We start from the raw sequence: 27,169 nt of genomic DNA, 5'->3' as shown, positions 1-27,169 counted from the left end.
TTATTTTCTTCTTCTTTTTTAAAATTTTATTTTATTGAATCACCATGTGGAAAATTACAATGCTTTCAGGCTTAAGTCTTAGTCATAAAATGCTGAAACAACCATCCCTTCACCAGTGCCCATATCCCAGCACCAAAGGAAAAAAAAACACAGTACACCTCCCATCCCGCCCACCCCCGCACCCCACCCCGCCTTGTAACTGATAAATTTCACTTAACTTTCTATTTACTTTGGTTACATTCAATATTTCAACACAAACCTCACCATTATTATTAGGAGCACCCCACTAGAGTCAGACCTGTTGTGAAGAGAAATGAGGTCGCGCAGCCGCAGAAGCGGCCATGCGGTTCTGTATTTCTGTACTTTAACAACTAAGTCCAGGGAGATTTCTTCCGGATATTTGATCATTGCAAGCTTGTAAACCCCATCAGTGGTCGTCATAATATGGCGGTCCCCACGCCCTTCATCCCCGGGAAGGGACAGGCACGCGAGAGAAATACCTTTCCCCTCCTAGGCGGGCATGGGGTCGTGGCTTAGTTCTCTGGCTGGAGACAGTCTGCAAGGAGCAGCCCATGTTGAAGTTGGTGAAGCTGGGTCTGGATTCATGCTCGTGCAGCTGTGGAGGAGCCGCACGCGCGTGCGGCCCCCGGGGTCACATCTCGGCAGCGGTGGGAAAACTCTCCAAATTTCAAATAAGAGTTTAGAACCAAGGGCCAGGACTTCAGGAAAACTTCAGAAATTCCCTCAAATAAAGTTTTAGAGTTCATTTTTTTCTGGGGATGGTATAATTGACTGAATATGCTAAAAACTTCCAAGGTCGGCTCATTATTTTGAATTATAGCCATCCTCTGTATGTCATCCTTGTGTTTTTCTCTTCACATACTTGAATTAAATCATGTAGTTCTGGCATCAGTCAGCTCCTCAAAAGGCCTATATTCCACAGGTATTTTACCACTTTCTGAAATAAAGTTAACAAGGATAAATTCAAAATTACTGTCTAAATTGGGTAGGGCATTTGCCTTGCACGAGGCCAACCCGGGTTCGACCCCCAGCATCCCATATGGTCCCCTGAACACCGCCAGGAGTAATTCCTGAGTGCAGAGCCAGGAGTAACACCTGTGCATCGCCAGGTGTGACCCAAAAAGCAAAAAAAGAAAAATTACTGTCTAAAATGTTATTTCTATAAAGGCAGTATACAATGATACTGGTGTGTACTCCCGTTATACATCCAATAATTTTATTTTTAAGGCATAAAATAAGAGCATTTTCCTTTTCAATGCAGACATTAAGTTTGGTTCTTTTTGTTTCTCTGTTTTGAAGTCAGACTCGATGGTGCTCAGGGATTATACCCACTTCGTACTTGGGAGTCACTCCTAGCAATGCCATGCTGAGCTGGAACTGAAACTATGCTTCCTGCATGCCAAGAATGTGCCCAGTCTGCTGAGCTATCTGTCCAACCCACTGCTTCTTTTGTTTCTTTATATTTTGGGTGTGGGGATCATACCTTCTGGTACTCAGGGGCTATTGCTGGCTCTGTGCTCCCTGGTGGTGCTAGAGGGGACCATATGCCATGGCAGGGATGTGCATGGCAGGTGCCTTGGCTCCAGTACCATCTTCTTAAGCCCCCATTGGTTCTTAAATGTTCCTATAGTTGACAGAAATTCTACCAACTGACCAAAGAAGTCACTTTTCCTAGAAGAATTACCCAGACTGAAAGGTTGAAGTCAACTCCGGGTCTACTCGTGTAAGTAAATAAGGTCTCTGACAGCTTAAAATTTCTTCTCTAAGACTGCAGGGCTATAGAGCAAGGAGAGCAATTCTGTTTGTGGATTCTCTACTGATTCTTCAGTTTCCTTCTGGCGCAGCTGGCAATATTCATAACACTATTAAATTTCATAAGAGGAGAAAATTTTAAAATCTTAAATAGTATGACCATTATTTGTTTTTGTTTGGGATCACACCCAGCAGTGTTTAGCGTCTTCTCCCGAGCTGGGTACTTGGGGGTGCTCCTGGATACCCATGTGTTGCCAGGAATCCAACCTTGGCCTTCCACATGCACAGCATGTGCACTACATCTCTCAGCTGTTTCCTGGCCCCAGCAGAATCACAGTGAAGATTCACAATACATAGTTGGTTGTTGTATAAAATCACAACCACTCAATATGTCAGTGCTGAAAACCAACCCTGAACTGATGCCAGTTGAGTTTCCTGTTCAGTAGGAAAACAGTAGCAATAATTAGAATATTTTGTCTGTTACTAAATTCTAGGTAAGTTTTTTAAATATTATTTATTAATTTTTATTATTTGATGTCTTTATTTTCTTGTTTTTAATGAATCACTGTGAGGTACAACAGTTACAGACGAACAAACTTTCATGCTTACGTTTCAGCCATAGAATGACTGAGTACCCATTCCTCCACCAGTGCCCATCCTCCACTGCCAATGTTCCCAGTATCCCTCCATGACCCCCCTCCTCCCACTCTGTGGTAGGTACATTCCCTTTTACTCTCTTCCTTTGGGTGTTGTGGTTAGCAATATAGGCATTAAGTGGCCATCATGTTCGGTCTGTTGTCTACCTCCAGCACACATCTCCCATCCCAAATGGGCCCTCCAAGCATTCTTGACTTGGTGGTCCCTTCTCTATCTGAGCTGTCTCACATGCACCAGCATGTGAGGCTAGCATCCAAGCTGTGAGCAATCCTCCTGGTCTCATTCTCTACTATCCTTGGGTGCTAGTCTCCCACTGTTACTTTATATTCCACAAATGTAAGCGTTAAGTATTTACTTTTACAATATTGCCCATAAGGTCAGCTAAATTAAAAGTATATTTTTTCAGAAAACTGTAGCTTAGAAATACCTTCGCATATCTGTTTAGAAGACCTACAGTTACATTTAAAAACTGAGACAGAGGGGCCAGAGTAATATTACAGTGGATAGTACATTCGCCCTGCATGAAGCCAACCCAGGATGAGTCCCGGAATCCCATGTGGTTCCCCAAGTCCTGCTAGCAGTGGTCCCTGAACACAGAGCCAGGAGTCAGCCCTAAGCATCAGCAGGTGTGGCCCAAAACCCAGAAAAGTAAGGAGCACTGGAGTACTGTCATCCCGTTGTTCATCGATTTGCTTGAGCAGGCACCAGTAACATCTCCATTGTGAGATTTGTTATTACTGTTTTTGGCATATCGAATATGCCACGGGTAGCTTGCCAGGCTCTGCTGTGCGGGCAGGATACTCTCAGTAGCTCACTGGGCTCTCCGAGAGGGACAGTGGAATCTAACCTGGGTCGGCCTCATGCAAGGGAAACACCCTACCCGCTGTGCTATTGCTCCAGTCCAAAGGCAGAAAAATGAACAGAGCTAGTACTTAAACAGGAGTCTGAAGTTTATAACCACTATACTATTCTGTTTTATTGACTAGCAATTGAGAAAGAAGAATTGGATCAAACACTCTACAATCTAAACTATTCTATATTTATACATTGGGGGTAATATTTACTGTAATTATTTTTCACAGGTTCCACAAAGAACAAATTTGAGACTTCTGAAAAGCATCTAGTGAATAAAAGAATAGGAAGTACTACTATTTCCATTATTTTCAATATAGGGCTGGAGCAATAGCAAAGCAGGTAGGGCATTTGCCTTGCACACGGCCAACCCGGGTTTGATTATTCCTTTCCTCTCAGAGAGCCTGGCAAGCTACCGAGAGTATCTGAACCACACGGCAGAGCCTGGCAAGCTAACCATGGCACATTCAATATGCCAAAAACAGTAACAACAAATCTCAAAATGGAGATGTTACTGGTGCGTGCTCCAGCAAATCGATGAACAATGAGATGACAGTGCCACAGTGTATTTTCAATAAAATTGACTTCTCAAATTCAATTTATTTGCTCTTCAAATAAGAAAACTGCAGTACTTCAAGGACAACTGAGAAAAGTCTTACCTAAAACCACAATGAGCAGTTTCTGAAATGCATCTGACACAGCCTTTTGAATAGCAAACTTCTGAGTCATAATTATGATCCTAAATCCAACCCAAACAAATAGATTTACAATGCCAATCTGTATTAACTGACTTAAATGAAGTCTAAAAAGAGAACTGGAGATGAAGCAATACTACAGCAGGTATGGACTCTGCCTTGTATGCAGCGGACCCATGTTCGATCCCCGGAATCACATTTGGTTTCCCCTGCACTGCCAAAAGTAATTTCTGAGTGCAGAGCCAGGACTGCCAAAAGTAATTTCTGAGTTTGGAGCCAGGAGTAACCCCTGAGCATTGCTGGGTGTGACCCAAAACGTTTTTAAAAATTAAAAATAAATAAATCACTGTATCACTGTATCACTCTCATCCCTTTGCTCATTGATTTGCTCCAGCGGGCACCAGTAATGTCTCCATTTTGAGACTTGTTACAGTTTTTGGCATATTGAATACACCACTGGTAGCTTGCCAGGCTCTGCTGTGCAGGAAATAAATAAATAAATGTATAAATAAGTAAATAGATAGATAGATAAAGAAAGAAAGAAAGAAAGAAAGAAAGAAAGAAAGAAAGAAAGAAAGAAAGAAAGAAAGAAAGAAAGAAAGAAAGAAAGAAAGAAAGAAAGAAAGAAAGAAAGAAAAAGAGAACTACATCATGATCTTAGTGAGTAAGGGAAGGCACCACACAATGTTAGGGTCGAGCAGATCTCTGCCAGGGGGAGGGGGGAGGCGTGAAGGAACAAAACCGAAACTGCTCTTTCTGCAACAGCAAGGGGATTTATTCAGGCCAGCACGCTGGGGCTCTCCCTCCGCTTTCACTCCTACGCAGAGGAGGGTTAGAGAGAGAGAAAGAGAGCCCCGTATACAGAGTTCAGACTCTTTTTATACACCTTAGTAAATAAGATTACTTTGATCATTATTCTCATTTTTCCCATTTTTCCAAGGTAACTTTGATCAACATCTTCATTTTTTGGGATCAAGGGGGGTCATCAGTGACATTCTGCTTTGCTAGAGAAAATTTCGCCATATGTCCGTGCCTTTCCTGGACATTACCAGGCGTCTGGGCAGTTTCATTTCCTGAAACAGGTCCTTGTTTTGTGTAGCTTAGGTCATACTTCAAGGTATTGTTTTACAGAGAGTGATCAAGTAAGTTAGCAAGTTACAGAAGGCAATTTAGCAAGTTACAGAAAGCAATCAAGCAAGTTAGCAAAACATTAACCCTATCCTTTGCTGCTACATGGCCCATACCGCTCAACAAGGCTATGTCTCAAAGGCTCTGTGGTAGGTATATTCTGTCAGGGCTATTACCATACATTTTTGCTGTCTGATGTATTCTGTACATTCCTGAATAAGTGAACTAGATGGGAGAAATCAGTCAAGATCATGGCACAGAGCTCACACTGATTATGTATTTCAAATAGGCAAAGTAAAGCTAGACACCTACAGATTACACTACTATAAACTAGGAAGTTGACATACCTCGCATCACTAATATTCCGAGAGCAGTACACCACAGTTGATGGGGTTTGAAGTAGGAGGCAACCAATCTCAGAGGGAAATACATTTTTACAGAGGGAAATACATTTTACATTTTACACAAGGCTCAACCTTTAACAACATATCAATAATCTCTTATTGTAGGGCTTAATGGTCCCTGAGGGAAATACAGCAATCTTCACATACTTTCCTCTAAGGAAACTTTTTTGGAGCATATTCAACAGTTGATTCAGAGCAAACAATACAAAATAAATTCTTTCTTTCTGCTTTGGGGCTGGAGTTCGAGATCGGGATGGAAACACCCAAAATATGGTGGTAGGAAGGTGTAATGGTGGTGGGATTGGTGTTTGAATATTAAATGTAATCAAATATTGTGAATTACTCTATAAAATTAAACAAACAAAAAAAACCACAGGAGATTGAGAAAGGGTTGGTAGTGGCATAGATGAGCTGGTCTCTCCCTAAGATCCACCTACCAGAGGCTGTTCCAGTTCTTTCACTAACAGCCCTGCCTTTGACTGAATACCCTAAGCCTACGTGCCACAGATTCTGGGGGAAAAAACATTTATATTAGTTTATTTCATTATCTAGATGAAGAATTTGCTGGGATAACAGAAGATTACACATGATCTATACTTGAAAGATACTTTGGAACAAAGAAGATTATTACTCCAAATAGGAGAAACACTGTTCCCATCTCCATACCCCTAAGCTTCTTGGTAGGAAGACAGCTCTAAAATTGTGAAGTTCAAGGTTCTGTCAGAGTGACAGAACAGCAGGTAGGGCACTTGCCAACCCAGGCTTGATCTCCAGCATCCCACAGAGTCCTCTGAGCACCTCCAGGAGTGATTTCGAGTGCTGAGCAAGGAGTATCATCAGGTGTCCCTAGCACCTCCCCTCCCAAAAAATAAACAATGGTTCTGTGGTTACTACCTAAGATTTGAACAAGTATTGTTAAAAACATCTGCCCAAGGCTTTAGCAACTTAGCAAGGAAAGGGCTGTTTCTGATGTCTGAAAATATGATGAGAGAGAGAGAGAGAGAGAGAGAGAGAATGAATTCTTTCCCACACCCCCATTCCAGTCCCCACAGAGACCTTCCAGTTTATCCAAAATTTCCTTGGCTATGCCAACTCCAGGGCTCTTGCAATCAAAGGGTGACAATACCACCTCTAAAGCACAGAAGATCTTTATGCTTTGCTTCTGAAGTGGTGCCACAATATCTTCATTTTCCCTTTCTTCGAGGTCAGAAAGATCCTGAAGCTGGATTTTAGATTGAAGGTCCTTCTGGACATCTCAATGTAGACTTTAAAATGTTTAATTAGAAATAAAAATGAAACTCCAGCAATCCAGGCTAACACTTGAAGTAACCTGTGACTTCAACATTAAGCAAAACTTTTCATGAACTACACCAACCATGCACATGCAGAGCACACAAGTGCTCTATGAATATGGACAACACCGTCAATTCACTGAGATCTTTACTGATTCTGGGGTGTGACCGAGGCTCAGACACTTTCACTTAGACAACTCTCATCTGCCAGGTCTGTCGGTCCACAGGGCCTGCTGGGGTCACAACCCACAGTGCTGTGGAGTCGTGCAGTACTCAGGACAAAAGCCAGGGCCTTGAACACGGTGGGCACAGGCTCTGCACTTGAACTCTCTCCACTTCCTACCCTGACAATCCTTTCAGACCATCCATTGAAACCAAAATAGTAGCTTGCCAGTTCCTGGCATTGGGAGCTGTTTAGGGCAAGGGCACGATGTTGAACTGCTTTATGTCTGCTGAGACGAATCTAAAGACATAAGAGACATACTGGAGGATTGGAACGAATTGCCACAGAGATCTAATTCAGCCGACCCAAGACTTCTCAATACAAGTTTCATAAAAGATAGCTGTGAAGAGCAAATTGTACAAACTTTGGTGGTTGCTCTTGTTTCAGACCCATACTCAGCAACAATCAGTTACTCGGAGCTCTGTGCTCTGGGATCATTCCAGGTGGTGGTTGGGGCAATCATATGTGCTCCTGAGTATAGGTATGTATAGGGCATAGAGCAGGGACTGAAGCAGGCGTTGAGCCTGCAGAGGAGCAGCAGAGTCTATGGTCACCACGGAGGGGTGTTCTCATGTCCGATGGAGGAGCAGGCAAGGAGGAAAGGATGGGGAGTGAGAATGACCAGCAAGATGAGGGGTGAGAAGCCAGTTCAGGGAGCCAATCAGAGAAGGCTTAGAATTATCAAATGAAAGTTTTGTAAAAGAATAATCCTCCTTCATATATTCAGAGGCATGGGAAGTGGTGGGGGGCGTGCACGGGAAAACAGCAGAGAGGGGGACCCCTAGGTTCTTATCCCCATCCCCTCCACACCCAACTCTACTCCAGCAAAATCGAAACGAACCACAGAAGAATGGAAATGGGCCAGACAAAATAATGGGACCAATATGAGGCCCAAGCGAGACGGAATTCGGGAGCTGGAGACTATGGGGCCGGGGTACACGCAAAGGGAAGAAAGTTTACAGTGGGAAACTAGGGGTGGGCATCGGGAACGGCTGGCTTAAGACAGAGCGATGACGCTGGCCGCGAGTCCCTCCAGCCAACAGGACTGCCAAGCGCACACAGCGGACCCCATCAAAGCCCAGAGGAGGCTGGGAACTGGCTCTGACCCTGTCAGCGAGTCTCTTCCAGCAACCAGCCCTGGCGTTTCTGCAGCAGCAGCCCTGGGGCCGTGCTGCCCGGAGTCTGGGGGACACTCTGCAAGGCAGCGGGAGGCTGGTGGGTGGGGGCGGCTAGCTGCCAGTGTAAGGGGCCCCCGCCCAGCACTGCTTCCCACGGGGCCCGGCCCCTGCCGAGTGCGGACCCACCTTCAGCGGAGAGGAATAGAAGAGCGGCTGCCGGCCTCAGGCCCCTTGGGCTGAGTGAGCGGCGCGCGCAGAATAAAACTTGACCATGGCGTAGGAACCCTGCGGGGCGGCCGCAGCGTTGGCGAAGACGCGCACCGCATACAGGAGGCCAAAGCGGGAGAAGGCTGCGGACAGAGAACGATGCGGGGCCGCCGCGGTCACCCACCGCAGAGTCCGTGGCCGAGGCCCACCCTCCCCGCACACGCCCCGGCCCCGCGCGGGGAGCCACTTCCCCAGCACGCTGCACTCTGCAAGCCCGGGCTGCAGCAGCGTCGCAGGGGCACGGGCCCGGGGTGCAGCAGGAGAAAGTGTCGCGGCGAGCTGACAGCCAGGGTTCCCTTGGCACAGGACAGGGTGCGGGGTCACGGTGGGAAGTCAGGGCTCGGGGCGCCTTTCCCGGAACACCCCGTCCTGCCCTCCGACCTGGCTCACATGCAAGGCTTTGACCTTGGGGTCAGGGCTCAGCTCCCACACCAACAGGGTTTTGTCACTCTCGCTGGGAACCGTGAAAGGTACCACCTCAGCCCTCCTCAGCTTCACTGCATCTGCGCAACCCAGTCCAAAGGTAAGAATAGCGTTCGGTGCACCCCCAGTCTAGAAAGTGAGTGGGAGAACAGGATTTTTAGTGTGCTGGGGATTGGAATCCTAACAGCATTCCCCCACTAAGATGGGGCAGATTCTGGGCCTTCCCAACATCTTTCATATTTTCTCGAGCCAGACTGAACAGGGCAGGCCATTTATGGATTTGATTCCATTTTTCTTCTGCAGAACAGGAGACCCAGAACTCTGCATTTCCAGAGACCAACTCCGGTCCTGCTTTAAAGTAGTTTATAAGGTTAACCCGTGGTTCCCAGATGAAGGAACTCTAGAAACCAAGACTTGGAAAAAAGTTAAGAATAATGCCTATAAGGCATCTAAGGAAGGGACTAAGATCCCCGTGGAATTCTGGATTACATGGGAGATTGTTAATTCTATTCTCCTGTTTTTGAAAAGTACAATTGATGTGGAGGAGAATATTATAAATAACACGACCTCAGTTCCTTCCACACCTAAGTCTCAAAAGGGTTTTCATAGTAAAAATATTTCTGAGGCTGGTGAATATAGCTCTACTTCCAGTGCATCAGATGAAAGTGATGCGAGTTATGAGTCTGCCACCACTTACTCAGATTCTGAGTCCGAGAGGGACTCCAGACCGCTTGGGACATGCTCCCAATCGCCCAGTCCAGGCAGAGCAGAAGCAGCATCCATCTTATCGCAGGTTAAGGATGGATTCTCTCAGTCGTTTCAAAAAGGCCTGTGTCTCATATGGGCCTACATCTTCGTACTGTAGGGAGTATCTTACAGGCTGCAGCAAAAAAGGCCTACTGGGTATCTCAAGATTTTCATGTGGTTGCTAAGACTTGCTAAAGCTCTTCTCAGTACTTGGAGTGGAGAATGTGTCTCAGTGATGAGGCCAAGGCAAAGCTTCAAGGCCTAGGCCATGCTGGACAAAACTTTTCAGGAATTAAGTTGATTTATGAGATGTTAATTGGTGAAAGGAAATGGCGTGACCCAGAAAGGCAAGTCACCTTGCTGTGTGCTGTTTTTCTTCATGTCCATGATGCAGCCCTGCATGCGTGGGAGAAGGTTGATGTAGATGCAGAAATTTTTTTTTTTTTTTTGCTTTTTGGGTCCCATCCAGCAATGCTCAGGGGTCATTCCTGGCTTTGCACTCGGGAATTACCCCTGGCCGTGCTCAGGGGACCATATGGGATGCTGGGAATCGAACCCGGGTCAGCCGCATGCAAGGCAAACGCCCTGCCCTCTGTGCTATCACTCCAGCCCCAGATGCAGAATTTAAGGGAGGTTTTACAAAGATTTTCCAGAGAGCCTCAGAACCTTATGCAGATTTCATAGGAAGGTTGATGAAAGCCATTGAAATGTAGGTTAAGGACAAGGAAACTCAGGAGCTGTTGACTAAACTATAGGCCTTTGAAAATGCTAATGAGAACCGCCAGGCCTTTCTGTGCCCTATTAAGGAGAAGGAAGACATAATGGGGTACTTGAAAGCATGCTGGAATGTTGGTTCTGTTAAACATATGGTGCAGGTCTATGCCTTACAGAGACAAGCTCAGAAAAGATGTTTTAATTGTGGAAAACCAGGCCACTTTTGTAAAGATTGTTCTACTGTGAGAGCACATCCTGGGCCCTGTCCCCGGTGTAAGAGGGGAAATCATTGGGCCAGAGATTGTCGCTTTAATTTTGATGCAGTGGGTGACCCCAACTCGGGACACCTGCAAGGGGGCCAGAGTCAGGCCCCACAAAATCTGGGGATGTTCTCAGTTTCAGCCCCTCTTCCCAGTGTGGAGCTTCAGAGCTCCAATCAGTATAATCGCTGAAGCCAGTGATGGCAGGAAGGCCTTGGATATTTCCTGCCCAGATACAGTTACTACAACTCCTTTTCAATAAGCCCACAACCTCTGCATCTTCAGTGGACATATGGAATGTTAAATCAAATACAAAAAGGAGGTATTTTCTCAACTGAATGTAGCAGGAAAACTCCTCATTCGAGGAAAAGGCTATGCTTTTGTTTCAACAGATGATAACCCCACTGAGAAACTTTGGATCCCATTATGTCTCATAAGAAGTAGAATTCAACCATGTGATTTGGATCTCAGACCTCCAGAGACTCACAACCCTTCAAATTCCAGCTCCAAGCTGGAAATCACAAGGAAAGAAGATGAGCCAGCGTCAGAGAACCTGAAGAAAAGGCCTCTGAACTCCTTTAAAATAACATGAGATCACATTAAGAGCATCTCTTATACCTCTCTTTTACAGGTTGTGGATTGGACAATGCCACACCAAGTATCCTGAATTACCAGTATTTTACTTTTACTCTTTCCTTGGAATTCACAGTTTCCTGAAGGAGAAAGGAATGGCTTTTAACAGGAACACCTTTTCATTTCTCTCTAGGATATCCTTTTGTATTGGAGCTTCCCTCTGACTCTTTCTATTCACAGGCATGGAGACCAAACCTCAACTGTCAAAGTCTCTGATAACTTTAAAAAAGTGTTTTTTCTCAGACATAAGCTAGGTTGCACCTCTAGGACTACCGAGGAACCTGACCAAAGAATGGCTGCATTCCCCTGCTGAAGTTCTCCTGCCAGGAGTTGTGATGCTCCTGTTCCAGTGTTCCCCAACTGATTCCTGAAATTTATCAGACTCCTAATAGCTGCTCCCTTGAGACTCATTGCTGCAACCACTACTGATGCTGTTACAGGAACAACTCTTCAATTTTGATCCAGACACTTCATTTCTTCAAAATGGGACTACATGACTTATCATTGGTGACTCTTATCACCCCTGGACAGTGCAGGACAATTGGACGCTTTACTACAAGCACTGCTCTGAGCCCAGGGTTGGACTGAAATCTTAGTACAACTAATAAGACTGTATTGTGATTTGGAATTATGTTGTGATTTGGAATTGTTCCTTATTCAAATTTTTGTGTTTCTGTAAAAGAAAAAGGGGGGTATGTAGGATAACATAGCCTCAGGTAGTTTAGGTTTTTTGGGTTACTCTCATCACAGTGATCCCATCCCTCTGAGTTTATTTATAACTTCTTTCTTTGTGTTCTGTTGACTTGTAAATATTGTTTTTCTCTTCTTGAGTCCTTTGTATAATTTATTCAGAGCCATGTCCTTTTGTATGGACACAGGAAGACTTAGCAAATGCTATGCTTTTGTAACCTGGGAGTCATTTGACTCTACATGATATTTTCCTCCTGGGCATCTGTTCTCTGACCTAAGCCTCAGCTGCCCTTACTTCCTAGCACCCCCCAAAAGCAGGGTCCCTACGAGGGATGGGACGGACCCAGGGCAATCGGTGAGTTGTGTGCTACCCTGGCATCGAGATGGGCCTGGCCAAAGTGCCTAATGCTTAACTATAAATGAAGAGCTTGGTCATGGACAAATGCTGTCATGATCCAAACAGTGATAACTAGATTTGGACCCTGCTAGGGTTAGGAGTGATTAATCTGGCCTGAGTGCTGTAGTCTGAGTCTGTGGCAAAATGTTGCCAGGAGAGCTGCCTTGCAAGCCTCAATGTGTCTCTTGCTATGTCCATACAAAAATAACTAGTATTAAGACTGAATAAGTTCTTGGAGGAAGGAAAGGAGAAAAACACCTTAAGAGGTATTTTGCCTGCTGACAGTGGGGAAGGGCTTTGGAATGCCCTTAGGTAGTATTGGCTTTGAACCTGAGAGCCCTCAGGAAGGGCTTTCCTATGTTGACTTTGCTGCCTGGATGTGTGTAGCCTAGGGGCAAGGGGGAGAGAGAAAAAGAGGAGATGAGAGACTGCAGTAGATCCAGAGAGAGGACAGAGCTAGGAGTGCGGGAGATGAGAAAGATGGAAGATTGAATAAACGGTAACGAATCAGCAACCAGCTTGGTCCTCCTTCTTCCTTCGCTGTTTTTGGCCAACAGCCTTCCCGATCCAGCCCAAACACAGCGGTTCCAGAGGACCGAATGCAGGCAGTGAGACAGAGCCGCCCTGAGAGCCCACGAGTGCACACGCACTTCGGCTTGCTTAGATTTTTACACTTGAAAAAAGGATAATATAATCAGGGGTCAGAGCAGTAGTACAGCAGGGAGAGTATTTATTTGCCTTGCATGCAGCTGATCAGGTTCAATCCCTAACATCCCATATGGTCCCCTGAGGACCACCAGGAGTAATTCCTGAGTGCAGAGCTAGGAGAAACCCCTGAGCATTGCCTGGTTTGGCCCCTCCCAAAAAACATAAAGGATAATATAACCAATGTTCTTCTTTTCTAAGACAAAAACTGATTGCATTAGTTAAGTGTGACTTCTCTACAATGCTAATAATTGTTTTATAAAGAAGAATTTTAAAAATAATTTATTCCCTTCAGTCTTAAAGTTGCTTTACAAATGGAAAATCTTTAATCATGGTCTTAATTTTATTCTTGTTTTTTTCTGTTCTGGAAACCTACACGTCTGGAAACTACCACATCATCATTTCTCATTTTATATCTGCTGTAGTTAAAACTCAAAAGTAGGAACATGAGTGATTCAAGGCACACCCCAGTTTTATCAGTACTGATGGCTGCTACATGTAGGACATGCCTCCATCTGTCCCTTTTCTGCAAATTGCCCTGTATTGTCTGAAGAGGAGGGCAGGTTAAGGGTTAAATTTGCCTTTGTAACTTCTTGGCTGCTTTGAAAGAGGTTTTTGAGACTGCTGGGCAGGAAACTGTCACCAAATGGGCCAACAAACTGCCCTAGGAACTGTAAGCAAACATTTGCATTTGCAGGGAAACAGTTAAAAGTCAACAAATGTTGAGATAAGCAAATTAAGTGACATATGTGTGATCCCCTTTGATCCATAGATGTGATTTCCTTTGATCTAATAGGTGTAATTTCCTTTGGTCCAATATGTGTGATTTTCCCTTTTCTCCCCAAAAAGGGTTTAAAAACAGCTCTCTTTTTGAGTTCCGAGGCCTTCCGCTTTGCTGCTTTTCAGGCACAGTTGAAGGTCCCAATATAGCTATATTGGCTTGAATAAACCCCGTGCCTTTGCAGAAAGAGTTGTCTTGGTTTTGTTCTTTTGTTCTTTTGTTCCACCGCGCCTCCCCGGGGCAGAGATCTGCTAACCCCTAAAAGTCCTTAAGCAGGTTTCATTCCATATTGGCACCTCCTAAGAAAATGAAATCGACAGTGGTAGGGTGCTTGCCTTGCATGTGACTGGCCTGGTTCGTTCCCCAGCATCCCATATGGTCTCCTGAGCACTGCCAGGAGTGATTCCTGAGTGCATAGTCAAGAATAACCCCTGAACATCACCGGGTGTGGTGCAAAAGCAAAAAATTAGATCCTGTGTAAGATACATAGGACAGAGGGTAAAGTGCTTGCCTCGCATGTGGCCAACCCAACTCTGATCCTTGGAATAGTATGTAAAATATAAAGGAACATGTTGGGAGCCCCCCACCCTCGTCTTTTTAGAAAGGATCATCCCTAATCGTTAATGTTCCTGTTTTTGGTTGATGACTGGGAGTGTATCCCCAGCACTCCAAGGGGTCACTCCTGAGCAAGACATTCAGGAATAGCCCCAGACACTTGGGTGTGGTCCCAAATAGCCCTGCCCTAAACAAAACAGAGATATAGATTCCATCCAGCACTTTTTTCCTTTTTTTTTTTCTTTTTTTGTGTCACACCTGGAGATGCACAGGAATTACTCCTGGCTCATGCACTCAAGAATTAGTCCTGGCGGCGCTCAGTGGACCATATGGGATGCTGGGAATCAAACCTGGGTCGGCCGCGTGCAAGGCAAACACCTTATTTGCTGTGCTATTGCTCTAGCCCTATCCAGGACTTTGTAAAGATGATCTGAATTCTAGTTCATTCTTCCAGAGCAGGCTGAAATCTTTGGCATTCTGACTACTTCCTCCACGCACCACTATTTTCCATGCCTCAATCAATACCAGATCATTAAGCTGTACCCGAGATTTCTCTCTCCATAAAAAACAATTGGCTTTGGTTATGTTACCTGGAGTCTGATACTGTTTAAAACCAGTAATTACAGAGTTCACTGACTCTCCCAATACCCTGTGAAACTGTTCACACAGGTCTCCACTTCACAATGAACATTCGTGGACAAGTTTTATCTTCCTTTTAGTACCTTGAGCGATCCGATTGCCCTTGACACTCAAATTCGATCAGGAAAATGTGAACCCTTTCTTCATACAAGGAATACTTTACTAATCCCCCAAATATAGACATTTCATTGGGGTCCCCTTGCTTTTACGAATGACAGTCAGGAGCTAGGGGCCCGGACTTGCATGGGAATGAGGAGGTAGCCCTTGGAAACCCTGTAGTCCTAGGGAACTGGCTCCATTTGGCTTGTGAAGGGGAAGGGAAGAAAGTGACAGAGAATGAAAGCAAAGAACAGAAGAAGTGGAGAATCCCCAAGTGAGGAGCGAGAGTAGTTCTGGAAAACTCCACAGCAGGCCGGCTTCCCCCGCCTCATTCCAGGGGACACTCTGTCACCCAGGAAGAGAGTGGTCGGCCCTCACAGGACAGCTTCCACATCAGCCTGTAGAGACAAAACACTGGTTCTGGCTTCATCCATCCTAACCCAGTGCTCTGTGAGCTCCTGTGGCCTCTCCTTGGGTCTCCTTTGTGGTGGATCTCTGCTCCGGCCTCCTGTGGCCCTTCTGATGGTTCCTGTCAATTGCCCTCATCTGTGGCTTCTGCTCTACCCCCATTCGGGGGCTTCAACATTTTAAACAGTTTTCTCCCATGACAGGAATGGGCCCTGTTTGCTTGGGCTGAGAGTAGCTAAAGGAAAATGTTGCCCCCACCCTTGCCCCACAGACTCTCTCTCTCGAAAGAGTCAGTCATAAGTACCCCTGAGGTACCTGAGTTTGCCCAACACCGCACAGTCACCCAGAGAGGACAGGCGCTTTTACAATTACTTTATCTGTTCACCGTGAAGGGCAGTGAAGTTCAGTAACCATGGGAACACCCGCCATGGCTGAGCTGACTGCTTGAGGGTGTCTACCTCTCTGGGGAATGGGACATTTCTTTTTCCACTGAAAATGTTGCGTGGCTAGATGCGACCAGACACGATTGTTTGGTGCAAATGCTCCCATGGCTCCAATTATGGAACCAAGAGCTGATCCATCGGACATTGCATCCCAGGTACTTAGGCTGGACCAAAGCCACCCTCATGGCTGCTTAAGACTTTAAGACTTAAGACTTTAGTGGTGGAACTTGAGGGGCCATCAGGAGTGGAGAAAGCTGGAGTGCAAGGGGCGCTGTGGAGCCAGGTTACCAGCAAAGCAGAGGCAACCTGACTCGGGTTTTCGGTCCCACCTGGCTGGCTCTGCACTCAGGAATTACTCCTGCCAGCCTCAGGGGACCTTAAAGGATGCTGGGGATCAAACCCGGGTCAGCTGCATGCCAAGGAAGCTCCTTACACACGGTGGCTCTGGCTCCTCCTGCAAACACTTTGCAGCTTTGCAGATTTATTTCCACTTGCTTCCCAAGGTTCCCCTGAGCCCCTTGGCTGGGCTCTGCAAGACTGCTCATTTTGGGGGTCAGAGAGATAGTACAATAGGTAGGGCATTTGCCTTGCATGTGGCCGACCCAGGTTTGATCCCGAGCATCCCATACAGTCCCCAGAGCACTGCCAGGAGTAATTCCTGAGTGCAGAGCCAGTAGTAACCCTTGAGCACTGCTGGGTGTGACGTTCAAAACAAAATAAATGAATAAATTAAATACAATTTGTAAAAAAAGACTCCTCGTGCTCTCCCTCTTCTAGCTTAAGTGGGTCTCTTACTGCAATCAACCCAGGGTTGCTCCACACTGTTTCCAAGAAAGAACCAGAAAATCCCAGGCCCTATGAGTCGAAGCTTGCTAGGCACTGGCAGTTCCTGCCCACTGCTCCTTCCTCTGTCACCACATCTTCAGTATGCTGCCCATCTCCCCGAGTCTTAGTTCATCTTCCCTCCTCACCACTTCCTCATCCCTCCTGCTCAGTCAGGCACTGGGGAGCCTCAGCACTAAGCCTCCTGGGCTTCCACCCTCAGACCCACAGGTACTTCCTCGCTGGTGACGGGGACAGCATGTCAATCTGGGCGGCCACTGGGGCCCATTCACAGCACAGCCTTTGAACAAACCTGCCAGAGCCACTAGCACAACTCCCCGAGGAAAACGGGTGGGGGCAGGGAGGGAATAGCCCTAGGACTTTTCCCAACAGGGCCTGTGCTGGGCTCCTCCCATCCCAGTGCCTCCAGCTAGCTTCTGGACAGGCTACCGGCTGCACTCTCTCTCCAGCCACCATCTTCTTTTCGGTAAAGAACCAAACCCTTGACTCTCAGGTTTTAGACTTGGCCAGGGTCGGGCTCAGCGGTGGAGCATAGGGCTGGCATGTGCAAGGCGGGTGTTCCATGGCCAACTCGTGTGCTCTCCCATGCACAGTCAGGAGGAGTTCTGGTGGACTCAAACACCTCCAGGCCTAAGTCCCGTCAGGCTCAAGTACCACACCTCTGGGTGCCAGAGCATCAGGCCTGCAGAGCTAGGGTGAGCAGCAATGCACTGGAACTTCAGGCACCATCAGCCCCAGCCCCACGTGGATGGCTACCATGACAAAACACAAAAGCTGGGCTGCGGAGAGAGTCGAAAGGGCTGGAGTGCATGCTTGGCATGTTGGATGCGGGGACCCAATCAATCCCCAGTCCCTGACCACACACCTGGCTGTGGCAACAGAACAACAACCAATGTCCATCTCTGAAGCTTTCTTCATAATAAACTAACCCTGGAAATAATCCAACTGCCTGTTAAGGAAAGAATGGATAATACATTTGGCTAGAGTATTCCTAGGAGATACTACTGCACAGAGGGAAAACTGACAAGCGCAGCCTCCTGCTGTATTTACAGGTGGATCCGGTCATTTCTCTCAGAGAAGATGTCAGGCATAAACAGTAGACTCTGTGTGCTGCCATCCGGGGAAAAGGGATCAGTCAGAGTGTGTTTTCTGTGTGGGGGAGGGAACCTTCGAGAGCAGCGTTCTTCGACCTTGTCACATTGGTGGGCCAACAGCTGTCCTGCACATAGTCCAAAGCCCGGCAGTTACAACCAAGGCAGGGGGCCAGTGGTTTTCAACCCATTTCTGTGGAACCAGCGAAAAGGGGAGTGATCTTTTGCAGACCAACAAGGCATGAACAAAAGGCATTTTTTGTAACGTCACTTTGTGGATTCATTTTATTTTATTTAATTTTAATTTTTTTTTTTGCTTTTTGGGTCACACCTGGCATGCACAGGGGTTACTCCTGGCTCTATACTCAGGAATGACTCCTGGCGGTGCTCAGGGGACCATATGGGATGCTGGGGATCGAACCCGGGTCAGCCGCGTGCAAGGCAAACGCTCTACACACTGTGCTATCGCTCCAGCCCCTATGGATTCATTTTAAAGTCTAACATTACAAAGTGAAAATCGTGCCTCTGGTTTGCCACATGGAAAGTGGCCAGAACTTGTCACAAAGTGGCAGAAACCTTCTGGCAGGACAGGCTGGCACCTACCCACAGACCCAGGATTGGGAAGCCACTGTTATCGTGGGCTTCGAATGTTCCAGAATTTGATACAGAAAGTAGCCACAGAGTATATGCCATATGTAAATATTACTGAGGTGTACACAAAAATAAGGGAACTGTAAATACAGAGAAATGTTAAGGGGGAGAGGAAGAGTCAGGAAAAACAGACTTCAGTGACTGGGCAGGGGTAAGCGGATGCAGGGCCTTTTTATAACAGACATAGAAGGGAGCTAAAGCGGCTCATGGATCTAAAAATAAGAGCTAACTCCGTAATTATGAAGCGGTGGGCCAGAGGGCTGCCCAGAAGACTGAATGCATGAGTTGTACAGGGGAGGCCCAATTTGATCCCCAGATCTCCCTATACAACTAGTCCAAAGCAAATAATCACGTTCTCAAGAAAAAGCACAGAAATGAATTTTCATGACCTTACACCTGGCAATTAGGATCTTAATTACAAACACCCAAACCCGAAGTGACAAAAGGAAATAGACGCTGGACTACATCAAAACTCAAAACTTTTCATGGAGCTCTGGGACAGGGGTAAGCCATTTGCCTTGCATATGAACAGCCTGGGTTCGATCCCAATCACCATATATGGTCTCCGGTGTTCAGCCAGAAGTGACCCCTGAGCACAGAGCCAGGAGTAAGCCCTAAGTGCCACCGGGTATGGTCCCAAAACTGAAATAAACTGAAAACATTTATGTGGCAAATGATAAAGACCAAGTTTAGGGGCCGTGGTGCATACCAGGCCTGGATTTGACGCCAGGCGCCATGTGGCTCTAAGCATCACTAGGTATAGCTCTGGAGACCCTTGAGGATCACTGTCACACTGGTGGTCTCTGGCACAAAAGGACCTCATTCTTTCACTCTGGCACGGAATCGCATGCCTTGGCTAGATGAGCAGTTAAAAATTTAACTTCACCTCTATCACACCCTTGAAAATTTTGGATTTAACTGGAATGTACAGGGGCATTGCAGCCACGTGACACCTCAAACTATACAACACTGATAAGCCAGGAGTAGCACACCAGACTGGGTGGGATGTAAAGTAGAAGGCATCCAATCTTGATTAGGAAAGTACCAACATAGAAGCATACCCTATAACAACATCTTAGCAATGTCTTCTACAATTGCTTAATAGCTACAGGGTAAGGGGCTGAAATGATAGCACAGCAGATAGGGAATTTGCTTTGTACGCGACCAACCCAGGTTCCAGTTCCAGCATCCCATATGGTCCCCTGACACCGCCAGGAAAAATTCCTGAGTGTAGAGCCAGAAGTAACCCCTGTCCATCACCGAGTGTGAACCAAAAGGCAAAAACAAAAAACAAAAACCAAAAAAACACCCAAAACTAAAAATAACTAAAAAAATAGCTCCAGGATGAGATACACAATCTTCACTAATTTTCTTCTGAGGAATTTTTTTTTCATTATTCTTTTAGCAAATTATAAGAAGCAATATAAAATAAATTACTGAGTACCTGCTTTGGGGATAGGCTTAAGGGATCATTGGAAAAACTGGAGATAATTGTGGTTGGAAGGTGCAGTGATGGTGGAATTGAATGTCTGTAACAAATCGTCATGAACAATTTTGTAAGCCACAGTGTCTATATAAGGTAAGGGAAAATAAAATTTTAAAAAATAGTTAAGTTAAAAACAAAAAGAAAAAACACACCAAACCAGGTCGAGCTGTCCCTTTTCACCAGGAGGCTGGCAGCAACGAAAGAGGCAGACAATCAAAATTGGTGGTGAAGTGGTGGAAAAACATACTGTACCTTTTAGTTTTTAACAATGTGGTAGTATTCAAGAGACTAAACAGAGGGACCAGAGGGAGAGTTTAACAGTCTGCGGCACACGGTACATGCTTGGGAGATGAGATTCCATCTCTGGCAGCAGAGGGTACCCCCCAGTCTCCAACTCCAAGCAGCTCCAGGAGCCACCCTTAGCACTGAGCTGGGAGTAGGCCCTGAGCACCTCTGTGTATGCCCTCCAACTAAAACAAACAAATGAAAAAGGTTAAACCTGGAATTAAACTGGATTCCCATTCTGTAGACTGTCTTTGTATTCTGGTCATGGTTTCTTTGAGGTACAGAAACTTAGTAGCTTAAGATAGTCCCATTTGTTCATCTCTGTTTCCACTTGTTTGGTCAATGGCATTTTGTTCTTGAACATACCTTTGGCTTCAATGTCGTAGAGGGTTTTGCCGACCTTTTCCTCAATGTACCTTATGGATTCGGGTCTGATGTTGAGTTCTTTAATCCATTTTGATGTGACTTTTGTGCATGGTGTTAAGTAGAGGTCTGAACCCATTGTTTGGCATGTGGTTGTCCAGTTTTGCCAGCACCATTTGTTAAGGAGACTTTCCTTTCTTCACTTTTCATTTCTTGCTCTTATCAAAGACTATATGCTCATATATTTGAGGGTTTGTGTAAGGATATTCAATCCTATTCCACTGGTCTGTGGGTCTACTTTTGTCCCAATACCATGCTGTTTTAATTGTTAGTGCTTTGAAGTATATTTTGAAGTTGGGGAAGGTGATGCCCTCTCCCATCTTCTTTTTCTGGAGAATTGCTTTAACTATTTGCGGTGCTTGTTGTTTCATATGAATTTCAGGAGTGTTTGATCCATGTCTTTGAAGAATGTCATGGGTATCCATATAGGGATCGCACTGAATCTGTATAATACTTTGGGGAGTACTGCCATTTTGACATTGTTAACTCTCCCAATCCATGAAAAAGAGATGTGTTTCCATTTCCTTGTGTTCTCTTTTATTTTTGAAGTTGTGTTTTGTAGTTTTCTTTGTACAGTTCCTTTACCTCCTTAGTTAAGCTGATTCCAAGGTACTTGATTTTCTGAGGCATGATTTTGAATGGGGTTGCCTTTTTCTTTTCTTTTTTTTTTTCCTTTTTGGGTCACACCTGGCAATGCACAGGGGTTACTCCTGGCTCTGCACTCAGGAATTACTCCTGGCGGTGCTCAGGGGACCATATGGTGTAAAAAACTAAAGTTGGCCGAGGGGGTGCGCGTACCTGCGGGCTCTCTGGGCGGCTCTGTCTCACCGCCCACGTTCGGTACCCCGGAACCGCTGTGTGTGCTGTCGGTCAAGGGCAGGCGATGGAAGGAAGAAGGCCAAACTGGTTGCTCGATCGGTTTATTTCATTCTCTCTCCCTGCTTCTCTCCCGGCTCTCGGTCTCTCTCTCGATCTGTGGATCTGGCCCCCAACCCACTCTTACAGCCTAGTTAAATCTCCACAGCATGAGGGGGTTGGGGCATACACATAGATGTGGTCAGCAATAGGGTAAGGTTCCTTTCCCTCAGGGGATGCTTCTCCTAGGACTTAAATCTCTTTCAGCAGGAGGATCAACCAAAGGGCGGAGTCCCATGAATGTGTTTCTCTTCTCCTCAGCCAGCAAACATATAAGAATTCATAATATTAATTATTTTGTATGGACACAATAAGAGATGCATTAAAGCTTATAGAATTGCTCTCCTGGGGCCATCTAATCTCAGACTACAGTGCTCAGGTCAGAACAGCCTTTCCTATCCCTAGCAGGGTCCTAGTCTCATCATTACTTTTGGATCATGACAGCATTTGTCTATGATCAAGCTCTTAACTTATAGTTAAGAATTAGGCACTTTGGCCAGGCCCATCTCGATGCCAGGGTAGCACATAACTCACCGCTTGCCCTGGATCCTTCCTGTCCCTCGTCGGGACCCTGCTTTTGGGGTGCTAGGAACTGAGGGGAACTGAGGCTTAAGTGGAGAAAGCAGATGCCCGGGAGGGAATAATATTCGAGGCCAATTAAGTCCCAAGTTACAAAAACATAATATTGTCTTCTTGTGTCTATACAAAAAAGACATAGCTTTAAAGTAAATTATTCAAAAGGCATAAAGAGGAGAGAAAGGCAATGTTATAATATTCAGTGTCCTAGGAAGTTCTGACCTTACAAATTAGCAGAGTCAGATTAGGGGAAGAGCAGATAAACTGGTAGGAATGGTTACAGATAAACAAAGGAATGGGAGTGACTCGGGAGCACTTTGATGGGTGTGACTGATAAACCTAAGCTCCTAGTTGCAAGGAGAGCAGGACAAACCAATGATATCCGACAATATGGGATGCTGGGAATCGAACCCGGGTCAGCCCCATGCAAGGCAAATTCCCTACCTGCTGTGCTATCGCTCCAGCCCTGGGGTTGCCTTTTTCATATCACATTTTTCTCCTCTCGTTATTTGTGTATAGGAATGCCATGAAATTCTAGCATTGTCTTTCTGGCAGGTTTGAGTCATGGTGGGACTGGTGTCAAAATATCGGATGTAACCAAAGTAGAGAGAGAGTATGGGGGAAATTGTTTACCACCAGGCAGGGGAGGGATTGGAATGGGGTTTGGGGGGAATACTGGGGATTTTGATGGTGGAAAATGTGCATTAGTGAACGGATGGGTGTTTGATGATTATATGACCGAAGGTCAAACATGAAAGCTTTGTAACTATCTCACGGTGAATCAATTAAAAGCAGGGAAGTAATAATAAAATAATATGGTAACCTAACATTCTGGGGCTGGAGTGATAGCACAGTGGTTGGGCTTTCGCCTTTCACGAGGCCAACTCGTGTTCGATTCCTCCACCCCTCTCCGAGAGTCCGGCAAGCTACTGAGAGTATGGAGCCAGCAGGGCAGAGCCTGGCAAGCTACCCGTGCGTATTGGATATGCCAAAAACAGTAACAATAAGTCTCTCAATGAGAGACGTTACTGGTGCCCGCTCAAACAAATCGATGAGCAACGGGATGACAGTGAACTTTCTGAATTAAAAAAAGTTGTGTGGCCATGAAAAAAGAGAGCAAGCAAGAGAGGGAGAGTCAGGAAGGAGAGTGTGGTCTTCCTGCTCATGTTCTTTCATGGCATGGCCTGAGAGCCCGGAAACCCCTGAGCCTGGTCACTGTGAGGTACAGTTAGTTACAAAGCTTTCCTGATTGTGAACCAATTTCAGCCATACAATGCTAGAACACCCCTCCCTCCACCAGTTTCATCATGTTTCATCCTTTACCCACTTTCAGCACACATCTCCCATCCAGAGCGATCCCTTCCAACTATCATTGTTATCGTGATCCCTTCTCTATCCCAGCTGCCCTCTCTCCCAGCCCTTGAGGCAGGCTTCCAGCCATGGACCATTCATCCTGGCCCTTGTTGCTAACTGTCCTTGGGTGTTAATCTCATACTATGTTTTTACTTTTTTTTACATCCCATAAATGAGCGCAATCATTCTATGTCTGTCCTTCTTCTGACTTATTTCACTCAGCATGAGCCTCTCCATGAAAGGAAGAAAGAGAGAAAGGAAGAAAGAGAGAAAGGAAGGAAGGAAGGAAGAAAGAAAGAAGGGAAGAAAGAAGTAAAGAAATAAAGAGAAAGAGAGAAAGGAAGAAAGAAATAAGGAAGGAAAGAAAGAGAAAGGAAGAAAGAAAGAAGGAAAGAAAGAGAAAAGAAGAAAGAAAGAGAGAAAGAGAGAAAGAAAGAAAGAACAAAAAAGAAAGAGAACGAAAAAAGAAAGAAAGAAGGAAAAAAAGAAACAAAGAGAGAAAGGAAGAAAGAAAGAAGGAAGGAAAGAAAGAGAAAGGAAGAAAGAAAGAAAGAAAGAAAGAAAGAGAGAAAGAAAGAATGAAAAAAAGAAAGAAAGAAAGAAGGAACGAGAAAGAAAGAAAGAAAGAAAGAAAGAAAGAAAGAAAGAAAGAAAGAAAGAAAGAAAGAAAGAAAGAAAGAAAGAAAGAAAGAAAGAAAGAAAGAAAGAGAGAGAGAAAGGCAGAAAGAAAGAAGGAAAGAAAGAAGGAAAGGAAGAAAGAAAGAAGGAAAGAAAGAAAGACAAAGGAAGAGAGAAAGAGAAAGAAAGAAGGAAGGAAAGAAAGAAAGAAAGAAAGAAAGAAAGAAAGAAAGAAAGAAAGAAAGAAAGAAAGAAAGAAAGAAAGAAAGAAAGAAAGAAAGAAAGAAAGAAAGAAAGAAAGAAAGAAAGAAAGAAAGAAAGAAAGAAAGAAAGAAAGAAAGATCTATTCTCACTTCACTTGCCTCTGGCTGTTCTGCTCACCCTGGTCTTCCTTCTCTCACTGATGTAGTTCTCAGTCTTCCACTGGTCTGTATCCCATTCTGCCTCGGGAACCTTTACTTCCTGCTGCTCACTGAGACGCTTCATCAGGAGGCCGGTTCCGGAGAGGAGCTTGGCACACGCCAGCCTCACCTGGGGCTCAGAGCGGTCCATTTCAGAGTCCGGATCCCGTGAGCAATGAGCTTCCTCACGTCACTGTTGGGGATGAGGGACCACAGCTGCTGGATGAGTTGCATGTCCAGTTGGTCTCCGGGGTGTGGTTTCTGTGTGGCAGAGACGATGTCGGTGGCCACGTTGTGATATTCCCACTGCGTCTCGCTGGACTGCTTGACAGCCGGCACGAGGTTGCCGGGCATCCCGGCGTCCTTCTCATGGGCGGTGCCTTTGCTACCGACGGTTTTCTCTGGCAGCGCGATGCCTCTGGTGTTGGCCCCATTTGCAGCACGCGTGCTTTCTGCGGTCTTCTTTCCTGCAGGTGAGTGTGAAGGTTGAAAGGACTGGAGCCAAGGTTCGTCCTGACCTCTCCAAGACAGAGACTCCTCTCTTGGCGGGGACTTGATGAGGTTCTCACCGCAGCGAAAGGAGGCCGCTTGGCGACTCGCACCGGCCTCTCGGGTGCTGATTCCTTCGTCTCTGTACTCACTCTGGCTCTGGGCATTCTGGGCAAAGCCGAGAGTAAGATTTATGAAAACGGTAATTTTTTCCAGTGTGTGACACGGGGCTGGGAAACTTCATGTTCCGAACTTGAGCATCTGCGTCTTCCAAACCAAGGAGCGTGTTTTTCAAGTCTTTGGGTTTGTTTTTTGCGTTGGCTGGGATTTTTGAAGTGGCAGCAGACGGGCTGCCCATGGAGAACTGCTCCATGTGGTGGAATCCAACGCCTCGTGCTCCTGGATGGAGGAGGACTCCTCTTTCAAGGAGTTTTCCACCCATTTCCTGGGTGTTCCACCAAGGGAAGCTCTTTTGGTTCTCTTGGGGCCGACTCCTGAGCCTTCTCTTTCAGGCAATGTTCCTTAAGTCTAGCTGCTCATTCATGAAAACGAACAGGCTGTTTCTCTATGCTGAGGCCTCCTCCGGTTCAATGGTCAGCTCGGTGCTGGTATTCTTCTTTCGAGTCTGTAAAACCTTCATGAACTCCCTTTTCGTGGTACTTATGGACTCTTCCTCCTCTATCAAAAAAAGAGCTTGCTTTTGATCAAGAAAGATAACTGGGGATAATTTTGGGAGCACAGACATAAATTCCAGACAAGTAAATTATTAATCAGGAAACAAGAGCCATATTGGGGAAGGGGGGCACAGGGAAGCCCTAAGTTTACATTTATGATTGGCAAGAACAAAAGGAGAAACAAAGCAATGATCATTGCTATTTATTCAGAATAAATAGGGCATGAAGCTTAGTGCATGTCTTTAGGATTATCCCACTGGGGGGCAGAGTGACAGAAGAGCAGATAAAGTATTTATCTTGTACGCAGCCAACCTGGGTCTGATCCCCAGCACCCATACTGTCCCTCAAGCCTTACCAAGACTGACTCCTGAACACAAAGTCAGGAGTTAACTTTGAGCACCTCTGAGTATGCCCCCAACAAGTAAACACACAAAAGATAATCATACGGTTATTCCACTGGTGTCCAAGGACCAGGTCCCCAGTATTCAAGACAAATATTTGCTGCTCAGTTAGACTCTTTACAGATCAACTATGACTTGTTTTTTGTTTGATGTATTGGCCATTTCTAGCCATGCTCAGGGGTTACTCCTGGCTCTGCTGTCAGAATTGATTCTAGGTGGTACCTGGGGAACCACATGGGATGCTGGGAATTGAACCCGTGTTGAATGCATGAAAGGCAAGCACCCTATCCACTATACATCTCTCCAGACCCTCAACTATGACTTTTTACATTCCCATACCTTTATCCTGTACTCCCCATATGAAGAGAGAGGACTTTTTTTCTCTACCTTTTTTGTGAGCTAATGTTCTTGTTACCATCAAAGAAGACGAAGAAATTCCTCCAGAAATCAGGTCCTCATCTGAATACACGCTTCCTCCACCTACCCACTAATTCTTTTGCTTATCAGTCCTTAGTCTCATATTGTTGAATCTGGGCAGATGTCTAAGTATAGGTTAATGGATTTGCCAGAATATATGTTAATATGCAATGTTGAGAAAATATAGAAAAATAATTCTGTTTTGTTTTGTTTGGGGGCCACACTTGGTGATATTCAGGGCTTGCTCCTGGTTCTGTGCTTAGGAACTCACTCCTGGTGGTGCTTGGGAAACCATATGGGATGCTGGCAATGGAACCCGAGTCATCTGTGTGCAAGGCAAGTCCCCTATCCACTGTACTATCTCTCTGGCTCCTGAAATAATATTGGAGCTCCCAGAATTGGGGAAAACAACTCTTTGTAGATGTCTATTTTGTTTGTTTTTTTTTGCTTTTTAATTATTTTTTATTTTTATTTATTTTTTTTAATTCTTTTATTAATTCACCATGTGGAAAGTTACAAAGCGTTCAGGTTAAAGTCTCAGTTATACAATGCTCAAACACCCATCCCTTCACCAGTGCACATATTCCACCACCAAGAATCACGATATACCTCCCCCCTTCCCCCCACCTCCTCAGCCCCCCAC

At 45.6% G+C, this 27,169-nt stretch overlaps 1 pseudogene; it reads right to left on the bottom strand.

Annotated features, from left to right (window-relative positions):
• Positions 1–893: 893 nt before the first annotated feature.
• Positions 894–24,630, bottom strand: LOC129406561 (RAD52 motif-containing protein 1-like; annotated as a pseudogene).
• Between the last annotated feature and the right edge of the window lie 2,539 nt (positions 24,631–27,169).

The sequence above is a fragment of the Sorex araneus genome, chromosome 7 (genome assembly GCF_027595985.1).
Source record: "Sorex araneus isolate mSorAra2 chromosome 7, mSorAra2.pri, whole genome shotgun sequence".
Classification (NCBI taxonomy): domain Eukaryota; kingdom Metazoa; phylum Chordata; class Mammalia; order Eulipotyphla; family Soricidae; genus Sorex; species Sorex araneus.
This window is presented reverse-complemented; position numbering and strand designations above follow the sequence as displayed.